Raw genomic sequence first — 11,251 nt, 5'->3', positions numbered from 1 at the left:
GAGGAGGAGGAGGAGGAGAAATATTGAGTTATTACAGGTGTTGCATTAAACATTAGGAAGACATTTTGAAAATCTTTGCAAAATTAACCTAAAAGTCAATGATCAAATCTGTAGTCATGATAAAATATAAATTTTTAAGCAATTTCTTCCAGTAGTCTTATAATTGACAATATTTTTTACTCTGAACCAAAGAAAAATTGTAATACAAACTCACGGTGATACCATTTACATTGAAAATCAGCAGTACCTCAAGTTTCATAAAATAGTTCCCTAATGTTGTACTCCTTTGATCAATGGAATCAAATGGAAGGACAATGTGGTGGGAAGCCTCTAATATGCCTCCTCCAATTCCTGCCTCCTTGTTTTTAGGTTGGGCTTAGTAACATCTTTATGTCTCGCATCCCTCCTTTGTGAACAGGAATATCTATGGCGGTTGTCCTGTGTCTCTCCATCATTTTATATTGTGACCTATCATCAGAAATAGCATCCCATCACTTCTGCTGTATTCTTTTCATTAGAATCTGGTCAGTAGCCCCCCACCTATATTCAAACGGTGGACCACTGAGAGGTGAGACCACTGGGAGATATCTTAAAATCTGCCTATTACCTGCAAAATACACTTGACACCCCCCCCCGCACCTTCTGCATCACAATATTAGCTCAAAGTCCAGAATCTCACTACTGAAGCAAGATTAGGATGACAGAGGCACCACAGGATACAGTTCTTTAAACACAGCTCCAGGATCTAAGCTCTTTTCCATCTGTGGATCCTTGGAGAGTGAAGTTATCTGTGAAAGTATAGGCTTCTCTCTTGACCTTTCACTCTCCCTGATTGGGACCACTTGCCATAAAGTCCACAAGCCAATGATCAGGGAGGCATCCTGCCCATAGCCCACAAGGAGCTGAATCCTTCCAACAACTGTAAGGGTGAATTTGGACACAGATTCTCCCTACTGGGAACTTGAGATGAAAGTGACCCCTCTGCCATTGCAGCCACATAAGAGGCCCTGAAACAAAGGACCCAGTAAGCCATTCCTAGGTTGATTTCTGATTCACAAAACCTGCAAAGTACTAAATTCTGTGTTAAATCACATTTTGGGTATATAATACTTTGTTACACAGCAAATGATAGATAATAAAGTCAGGCAAAAAAAAATAAAAGCTCTGATGGTTAATCTTCGTTGTCATTATAATTAGCTTGAGAGAAACCCTTGCAATTTCATGAATGAAGTAAACTTCTGAGTGTGTCTGGGTGTGTCGTGGCAGTGTGACTGTGAGGACTGTGTCAGTCCCTGGCCACTCTGGTCCATGTCCTCTGCTTCCAGGATGTCATTAGGTGAGCCACTTTCTTGCTCCATGCCCTCCTGCTGTGATGTTGCTGCTGTGGAGACAGTGGACCGTGATCCGATGCCTCTGATAACATGAACCAAAATAAACCTGCCATTTAAATCAGATATTTGTGTTGGATATTGTGTTCCTGCAACCCAGAGCTAACACATACATTAGTACTTGTTGACACTTCTGTCACACAGGTGGAAAGAAAAACATTCTTGCTATCATGTCTTTGCATTTTCACCATCACCCCAAACATAATTTTTTTTTGTCACAAGTGTCTATAATGGGGTTCTTCAGTCACTGAAGAAACTGTCATAGAAATATGGAGATTTCTCTGTTTCTCTCTTGCCCAGGGCTACTTTTCTATTTGCTTCACTTGGCCTGACAGTGTAAGTGCCTTCACTTTTCCTGATAGTTTCTTTTCGTTCTGTCATTTTTTACTTTGCCATAACATTTGATATTTTCCAGGTGAGAAAGTGCTTATTTTGAATCGGTCATAAATTTGTTGAAATATTTTTACAAATTAATTTGCATCTTCTAAAATTGTGTATAATCATGACTAGAAAATGCTGGAAATGCAACAAGATGAGGTTCAGCACACCTGCCCTGTCAGCTAATTAGAGGACTGACGCAACAGAACCATTTGAACAAAGAAGTTCCAAGACTGCCTGGCCAGGATGCTACATTAAAAGAGACAGACAGACAGACAGACAAACAGACAGACAGACAGGCAGAGACAGAAGAAAGAGGAAGGGAGAGAGAGACACAGAGACAGAAGAGGAAGAGAGAGAGGAAGGGAGAGAGACAAAGACAGAGACAGGCGAGAAAGGAAAATGAAAACAACAGCAGCTTCCTTAATAGTTCAAGTAAAACATTTTTCAGGTTCAGATAATTAAAACATGAGAAGATATTTTTGAAAACAATTTAAATGAGCTCTTTACAGCAGAAATAAGCGATAAGGAAAAAACTGCAGCTAAGTTAAGCCCCAGGCAGTTTTGTGACTTAAATTACGACTGAGATCTGAATATTGCCTTCTGAGATACCTCAGCAGCCAGAACAGGAAACCCTCGGTAACTACAGTAAGGGAGAGGGAGGGTAACACAGGTTGCAAAGTCAGTGACAGCTGTTCAGGATTTTCACGAATCACAGGCCATAAGGGATTAAAGTTTACTAACTCTAGAGCCTAATACAATTAGCATCTTATTAATCAAAAGAAGTTAAAAATTTGGCAGCAAGGAAAAAAGTGGAAAACTAAAGGAAACCAAAAGGGCCTAGTAAATCAAAACACTTATTTGCTCTTACAACTGTCCCACTCCTTAATTCCTCCATTTGTATCATATTAGAGAACCTTTATATGTTAGATATTTTAAACCAAAACACAATATTTTGCACACAATATTTAAATTATATATTATAGTATCCTTTGTGGTGTCGTTAACTTATAGAATCAAAGCTGCCTAGGCATTCACATGGCAGAAAAGAAATGTTAAATGCTTCTCTACCAGGTTAATATTTTGACTGTCAGCATTTTTTGGATTTTTTTTTTAATTTTTTTTTTTGTGAAGGGTTTTTGTTTGTTTAATACATCTGAAAAGAATATATATACAAAGATTGAGACATGAGAAAGCGTTGCTTCAACACTAGTCGAAATCTACAAGAATTAGGATTTGAAAAAAAAAAAGAGGATTTGGGCAAGGTGAAAAATTACCTTAACATTTTTCAAAACTGGAAATTTCAACAAAAATAAGCTGATAAAGTCCGTATTAACAGTAGGACTCTTCATAAGACTCCTTGCATGATTTTGTTTAAATAAGAGAGCCTCAACCCACTGCTATAAGGTTCCTCAGATGGAAAACAGAAATAAGGGGATGCCCCTAGCTGGTCCCCACGTTGTTAAGTGTTCTCCCCACCCCTGCCCACCCATGGCTTCTTAGTGAGCAGGCTTGCATCCCCACAACCTGAAAGAGAATGCCAGTTATCCCCTAGGCATCAGTCTTGTAGCACCTCCCTTCATATTTCCTCTGTGTCAGATCTGCTGGAATCTGAACAACTGAATTGCAAATCTATGCTGAGCACACAAGACAATGACTAACAGAAAAAAACATTTTAACTACAAACTCAGTCCATTTGGTGTATTTCAAAAGGTGCAATACTTTTTTCATTATCAGTGAAAGAAGTTAAAATTAACTCCCAAAGAAAAATTTAAAAATCAGCATGTGGCAAACAAATTTTCTTTCTTTCTTTCTTTCTTTCTTTCTTTCTTTCTTTCTTTCTTTCTTTTTTTTTTTTTTTTTTTTTTTTTTTTTTTGGCGGAATCGGGGATTGAACTCAGGCCCTTGCGCTTGCCAGGGAAGCGCTTATTCCACTGAACCATCTCCCTGGCCCCAGCCATCTCCCCGGCCCCCTCAAATTTTCTTGAAAGTCACAGTCACACATAGATTGCATCCGAGAAAAGAGGGGCAAGATAGCTTCCACCTACTTTCATGAGTTTCATCAAATACTGGATCTACTCAAGGGTGGAGAGAGAAAAAAGGCAACTTTCAAAAAGGAGTATGTTGGGGGGCCAGGGAGATGGCTCAATGGAATAAGTGCTTGCCTGGCAAGTTGAGGGACCTGAGTTCAATCCCCGGTTCTGCCCAAAAATCAAAACAAAAACAAGCAAACAGACAAAAAAAAAAAAAAAAAAAAAAAAGAGTATGTTATTAAATGAGGCATTTACTATACTCCTTCCTAAGAGCATCAGGTGGGGAACCCATTTTTCTAAACTAGAAAGGAAGTGGAATGTGGAATCAATCCATCCTCCTCCCCTAAGGGCTGACTACTGGTTAATGAATTTTTAAGAAACAAAACTAAAAACAACCTCCACACACACACACACACACACACACACACACACACGGGGAAAAAAAGTACCGAGATGGCCCAGATTACTCAAGTGGAACCAGGGAGTAGCTTCAACAATTCCAATTAGTCTGTTACAAAGTCATCACAAGCATGCCTTACTTTTATTTTATTTATTTATTTATTTGCGGAACCGGGATTGAACTCAGGTCCTTGAGCTTGCCAGGCAAGCCCTTATTCTACTGAGCCATCTCCCTGGCCCACACACCTTACTTTTAAACAACGACAAAAAAAAAAAAAAAAAAAAAAGTTTTTTGAAACAAAACAAAAACTAGTACTGATCACTTTTCTGACAATCACAATTATTCAAAATTAACTAGTTAGTACTGGGAGGGCTGGGGGGGTATACCTATTGGCCTTGTCTCCTACGAGTACATGTGGGTAGGTGCAGGAGGTGCAGGGCATTTGCCATTATTGCAGAAATGAATTTTAATTTTTAATCTTTAGTTTGATGTAAACATTGCTTTTAGTATGATGCTGACACCAGCTGTGCAGAAAGGGGTCTGGAGAGATGTTCCTAGCAGCACACTCCTGAGGCTCTTCTTCGGTACTGGAGGCTCCAGGGCAGCCAATATTGCTTCAGCATACACATTCTTTGCACCTTTCTGTGTGAGTGCAGAACACTTCACATACCTGATAGCCTTCAGATCATGGGCCAGCTTTTCAGCAGTCTCTGGAGTGATAGGTTTCTGTTTGTTGTTGGCAAGTTTCTCGGCAATAGAGGGATCATCTATGAGATCAATTTGGGTCCCAATAAGCAAGAAAGGAGTCTTTGGACAGTGGTGAGTTAGCTCAGACACAACTTTTCTTTCACATTTTCAAATGAGGATGGAGAGACCACTAAAAAACAGACTAGAAATACATCTGTTTGTGGATAACTCAGTGGTCGCAATCTGTCATAATCCTCTTGCCCTACAGTATCAAAAAGCCCAAGAGTGTATGGCTCTCCACCAATCACTACTGTGACTGTGTAGTTGTCAAAAGCAGTTGGTCACATATTCAGATGGAAATTTGTTACATAGGATATCAGGAGACATGTTTTACCAACAGCACTATCGTCCACAACAACACACTTAATTGTCTGCATTGTGGAAATAGTTTAAATATTTCAGATTTGATGTTGACCTCAGCTCCTCCACCTGGGCATTGGTAGCAGTGCACAGGGTCTCCTCCTGTCAGAGTATTTGAATTGAGACACCTAGGTGGTTATTAAGCACACATCTGGGTGTGCATTGGTTTGTCTTTGCAGGGGTGCCCAACATGATTGACATTTGGGCCAATGAACTAAAGGGGAAAGACCCACACTAACATGGGTGTCACCATCTAATAGGGTTGGGCCTGAGTGGAACAAAAGCAGAAAGAGCAAGCCCATCAGAACACGGTCTCTGATTTTCCTCTGGTTCGTGTCAGGCGTGAGGTGAGCGGCTTCGCTCTCCTGTGCCCTTCTGTGTGACGTCTTACCAAAAGTAGTGGAATCAGCCAACCATGTTCTGAAACTGTGAGCCCGAGTCAGTCTTACTTTGTCTATGTTTCTTCTCTCAGGTATTTTGTCACAACTACAAAAAGCTGGCTAACACAGCCAGCTGTCATACTCCATCCGTATTTTTATATTGCTGAATAGTCCTTTGGGAAACATTAAAATAAAGTATTACTTACAGTTACATAAATCTTTAAGCCATTATTAAATAATATCCTGTACAAAAGTGATTCTCATAAAGCAGGCTCTTAGGTTTAAGAATATCCAATCGGGTTATTCCTTTCTAGTAATCTTTGAGGAATGATCAAGGAGATTAAACAAGTCTTACAGGATCCTGTTTCAGCATTTTAAATAAATCTATCTCATAATCTGAAGGAAAAGGCAATTTTGGACATCTGATATCTTTGTAACTTTTTATATAATAGTGATGTATCCCACAATCCTTTGAAATTTTTGCCCCTCTCCTAAAAAATTCAAATTTAAATGCCTCTAATCTCAGTATTAGCATGCATTTTAGAGTATATTTAATACTTCTTTATTAAGAATATAGTAATACTCATAAGAGAATGTTACTCCTGAAAACTATTCCTATATTAGATGAAGTGTTCCATTGAAGAGATGGTAAGTAGACTGTTCTTCTAAAATCCACAGAATACCTTATCTGTAACAGAAATGTAGGAAAAATAAAACAACGACATAGCAACACCCTGCCTCAAAAAATAAACCAGAAACAAAACCCACACTGAGTTATTATGAAAAGTATCCTATTTTACAATACATTTTGATTTAAAGTACTGTGATTTAACTATGGCAGTATTAATTGAGGGTTTTTTTTGGGGGGGTGGCCATTCACAGTAGTTATTACTCAATTGTCACAAGATTTGTTCACAGTCCCTACTGATCTTGTTACCAAGAATAAAATGCTAAATAATCTCCACTAGCTTCAGTTGCCCTGAGTTGATTTAAAAGGTATTCATTTAGGGGCTTATGTACAGGTCAGTGGTAAGGCATTTATCTGTTATGTGCAAAGCTTTGGGTTCAATTCCTAGCACCACACATGCACATACACATGTGCATACACACATGCACATACACACATCACTAATACTGGAGATCACACAACTGGGCAATATATCACTAGTTTTCCATGAGCTTTGCTGTGGATGTAACTCAGATGTGTGGGTTAAGATGATAATGGTTGCATTTCAGGCACTGACTCTTCACTTGGGCCTGAAGATGTCCATAGTGTGAGTGGACCGGGATTGTGTCTGTCTTTTTCTGCCTTCAATTTTGGATGAGATGCTACTCAGCTCTGCACATAGACATGTTGATCATTTGATAAATGTTTTGTGCAGGACTGTAACAGAAGCTTACTTTGATTCACTTGCCTTGCGTCTCTGCTTCGCCATCCAGATCCAATAAACATCAGACTCTAAGAAGAGTAAAGCAGGCTGGAAGCCAAGTTCCTGGATGATCTTTACCTATGCTGAGAACAGATTTGAATATTCCTCCCCTTTATCTGGATATCTCTCTCCGTTATTACTGTCCTGTAACCTCTGGGCTTAAGAACTGAATTTATACATTTTGACATGTTGTAGTTTTGTTTTTATTCATTTCAAATGCATTCTTTTATAGTTTTTCTTCAAACTGCGTTATCGACCCATGTATTAGTGACTTTCTCATTTCTGAAATACAATACATGATACTTTGTTTAGGTAAGCACAGGGGCCAGGGTTCAATCCCTGGCACTGCATGCTGTGCCAGCCCTGACCCTGGGTGCGCTGAGCCAGGGATGGAGTCCGGGCATGGTGGCACACGCCTGTAATCCTAGCCCTAGGGAGGCAGAAAACATGAGGATCACAATGAGTCAAAGCTGTGTAGTGAAACCCTGCACAATACATAAATAAATAAATAAATAAATAAATAAATAAATGAAGTTTTAAAATACATGGTACCTCGAGGTTTAAAAAGGAGAGATTTATTCAGCTCATGGTTTCAGGAGGTTCATTCTGTGCTTGACTCCAAGGCAGAAATGGCCTGGCAGAAGAGCATGTGGAAGGAAGCTGCTCAATCCATCCCAGCTGGAGGAGGGAGAAGGAGTGGGGAGGGGGAGGGGAGGGGAAGAGAATAAAGGGTAGGGCAAAACATTCCCTTCCAAGTCAGGCCCCCAGCAACCTACTTCCTCCAATTAGGGCAATACCTCCTAAGTTTTAACCACCCTCCAATAGCCCATTAAACTGACTCAATCAAAGGATTAATCCAGGTGTGATGTCAGAGACCCCACAGTCCAGTCACCTCTTACTGCACTAAGGACCAACCCTTCAACAGGTGACCTTTTGCTGACCTAAACTATAACACAGGTCTACATTTTCTAACAGTAAGTTCATTGTTCCAATATTCATTTGTAGTTTTAGATTTATCTTCTTGTATCCATCACTAAAGATAGGTACGCTATGGGGGCCATCCAGTTAGCTCAGTGCATTAAAGCGCCTGCTTAGGCAGAGCACAGTGGCTGGGGTTCCTCATGTGCTGTGCTGGCCCTGCCGCTGGGGTGTGCTGAAAGGGGGATTGAGACTGGGCGTGGTGGTGTGCACCTGTAATCCCAGCATTTCGGAGGCTGAAAGCAGGAGAATCACTATGAGTCCAATCTGCCCAATGAAACCTTGTAGACACTGTAAACCCTATACTAAATACATTATAAAAAAAGGTAGGTATGTATGTAGATTTTATAAAACAAATGTATACATAGCCCATTTTTATGGTTTCAATGTTCTAACCTTCTGCACACACTCAAGCACGGTAAATTCTTAATGGCACAGTTTTGTGCTTTCCTATAATTTGTCATTTGCATGCAACAGCAAAACACCTGTGTGGTATAATGAATGTAAATTAATAGACACATTGTTCCTAAGTTTTCAATATCTCCACTTTTCTTTTTTCCCTTCAATATTGGGGCTCAAATTCAGGGTCTCACACACAGTAGGCAACTGTTTGACCATTGAAATAGGTCTCTAGCCCATACCTTATAACTCTTAAGTATCTACAAAATGGCATCTTGCATTACTTTTTGGAGGCTACTAAGAAAATTACTGCAAACATGGTGTCTTGAACAATAGAAATTTATTCTCTCATAGTTCTAGAGGCTAAAGTCAGAAATCAAAGTGTTGGCAGGGCCCCAATCTGGCCACTATCCTGGGCTTTTCTGATCTTTAACCGCCTGTAAGGCCATCCTCAGCAATTTGTGGTTTACAGATGCATTGGGACAATCTTTGCTGCCATCTTCACACAATCTCTTCCTCCTTCTGCATCTCCAATGTTTCTCTCCCTCCTTCCCAGTGATGGGGTTTAGTTCCTATCCTAAATCTGGAATTATGTGACTCTCAGAGCCTTAATTTAATTGCATTTTCTTTTTTAATTTTAATACTCTATTTTTAAAGAAATTAAAAATTAGAATTAAAACAGAAAAATTACGTGATTCAGAATTTTACTTGACAAAGTAATATGAATTTCACATAGTGTTGTCTTCCAACTAGTTATTCATATTACCAAAAATATGCATGTAAAATTGGAAGAAGAAAATGAGTATGAAACTCAGAAGAGAAAAAGTACAAACAATTGAAAAAAGGAGACAAAACAAATTCCTTTCCATAGACCAGTAGAAATGCACAGTACAGTTGACAAAAAATTTTCAAAGACTCCTAGCTCCAAATAAGGTCACATTCATGGGTTCTAGGATTTAGGATTTAGACATATCTTTTGGGAGGATATCATTCAACTTATTAGAAAAGTGTCAGGATGTAAACCTTCCTTCTCAGGGTTACATTGTTTATAACAGCTTCATAAAATTCTTATATCTGATAAAAGAAGCTCCTGTTTCTCTATTTTACTATTTAATACCTCCCTTTACTGTTTGTAAAGTTTTTACTTTCATGTATACATATTTTATACAATTTCAATATGTAATATAATTGGAATTCAATTTAGATTTATGTATTCATTTGTATAAAATTGAACATTTTTGGATTGTTAGGTTTTTCTACTCAAACTATGGTAATTATTCCTTTTATTCCAGTTTTGTTTCGGAGGGTGCTGAAGAATTGAACCCAGGACCTTGTGCATGCTAAGCACGTGCTCTGCAGCTGACCTATGTCCACGAACCCCACTCAGATCTTGTTTGATGACCTTCAGTAAGATTTTAAATTTCCTCATTATACAAGTCCTAACATGTTGTATACTTCTATATAAGGGTTTCTGAGACAGGAGAGAAGGCCCTACACTCCTCAGGAAGTATTATTTGCTTCTACATTTAGTGGCCGTGCCTGGCTTCCCCAAGCGCTTTGCAGCTGGCCACCGCCCCATCAGATGTCCTGAGAGACATTCGCTTTGGCTGTGGCAAGCTTTCACTTAGGTCCTTCACTCGGGTCTCTCTGGATGACCCCATCCCTCTCTTGCCATCTACAGTCCAGCTTTTGAGGCATTCTTCCCCCGCCCGTGACCATACAGAAAGTCTGTGGTTAGCTAGCAACACTGTGCATGTATGAGCCCGATTTTTCTTGTGTAAGCAGGTCTCCCCAGACCCTTATGGGGTGTATGTTCCTCTATATCCCAAAGCATGTCCTAATGAAGCCTCTTCGGGGTGGCATATTTTTGCTTCTTCGTGGTATCTATCTCAAGTAGAGCAAACTGATCTCCCGTGAGAGCTGGTGAACTAAAGGCCAGCGGCTGGGGCTGGTAACGCTGAGAGGGGTGGGGCCAGACAGAGATGGAGACCAACAGGAGCCCCTAGCCCCAGCCGCTGGAAAAGCTTCAGAGAGTGAGCGATAGCTGCCGACTGCAGCAGCCAGGAGAGCAGCACCGACGGCAGCAAACGCTGCGCACTGAGAGCCCCTGGCCTTCAGGTCCCAAAGCTGTTAGCTCTGAAGGAGCTATACTTCGCTTAATCATGATTTCTACCCAACTGAGCCAAATATTCACATCTTATTCTTTCATTACACTTGCAAGCAGTATAAGTTTCTGTTACTCGATACTCAACATTATATTTCTGTATTTTGGAAAGAAGTGAATACTGTTGACTACTGGTGGAGATAGTAAAATCATATATTTTTTAAGATCTGTGAGGTTGCTTTTGTTCACATTAAATTTTCTAAAATTGGGATGTGTCTTCAAATCAAACCATACATGTTTTTGTTTTTTCTGTTTTCCACAAAAAATTAAAGTCAATAGTGTGTTTCACAGACTTTTACACATTAAAGAGATTAAATTCATCTACATAATTTATATAGATCAAAAGAGGCATGGTTTAGATGTTTGCTAGTTTTGGTGAGTTGGACATATTACTTGATTTAAATACTTGAGTAAATTTTAACTTTAATCAGCTTTCTAATGGCATGTGGTTGTTTTGAGGAATAAATGAAATAATGAATTGACAGTTCTTACTATAGAACCTAGCTATATATAGCACTCAGTAAATGGGAACTGGGCAAAATCTCCCAGTGAATTCCAAAAGGCTGACAGTTCCACTTTACTTTTATAAATAAA

The 11,251-nt window shown here is 39.5% G+C and overlaps 1 pseudogene; it reads right to left on the bottom strand.

Moving 5' to 3' along the window:
* Nucleotides 1-4,679: 4,679 nt before the first annotated feature.
* LOC101585061 lies at nucleotides 4,680-5,323 on the bottom strand (annotated as a pseudogene).
* Nucleotides 5,324-11,251: the final 5,928 nt, after the last annotated feature.

The sequence above is a fragment of the Octodon degus genome, unplaced genomic scaffold (genome assembly GCF_000260255.1).
Source record: "Octodon degus isolate 3935 unplaced genomic scaffold, OctDeg1.0 scaffold00060, whole genome shotgun sequence".
Taxonomy (NCBI): domain Eukaryota; kingdom Metazoa; phylum Chordata; class Mammalia; order Rodentia; family Octodontidae; genus Octodon; species Octodon degus.
The sequence above is the reverse complement of the archived record's forward strand: the minus strand, read 5'-3'. Positions and strand labels throughout refer to the sequence as shown.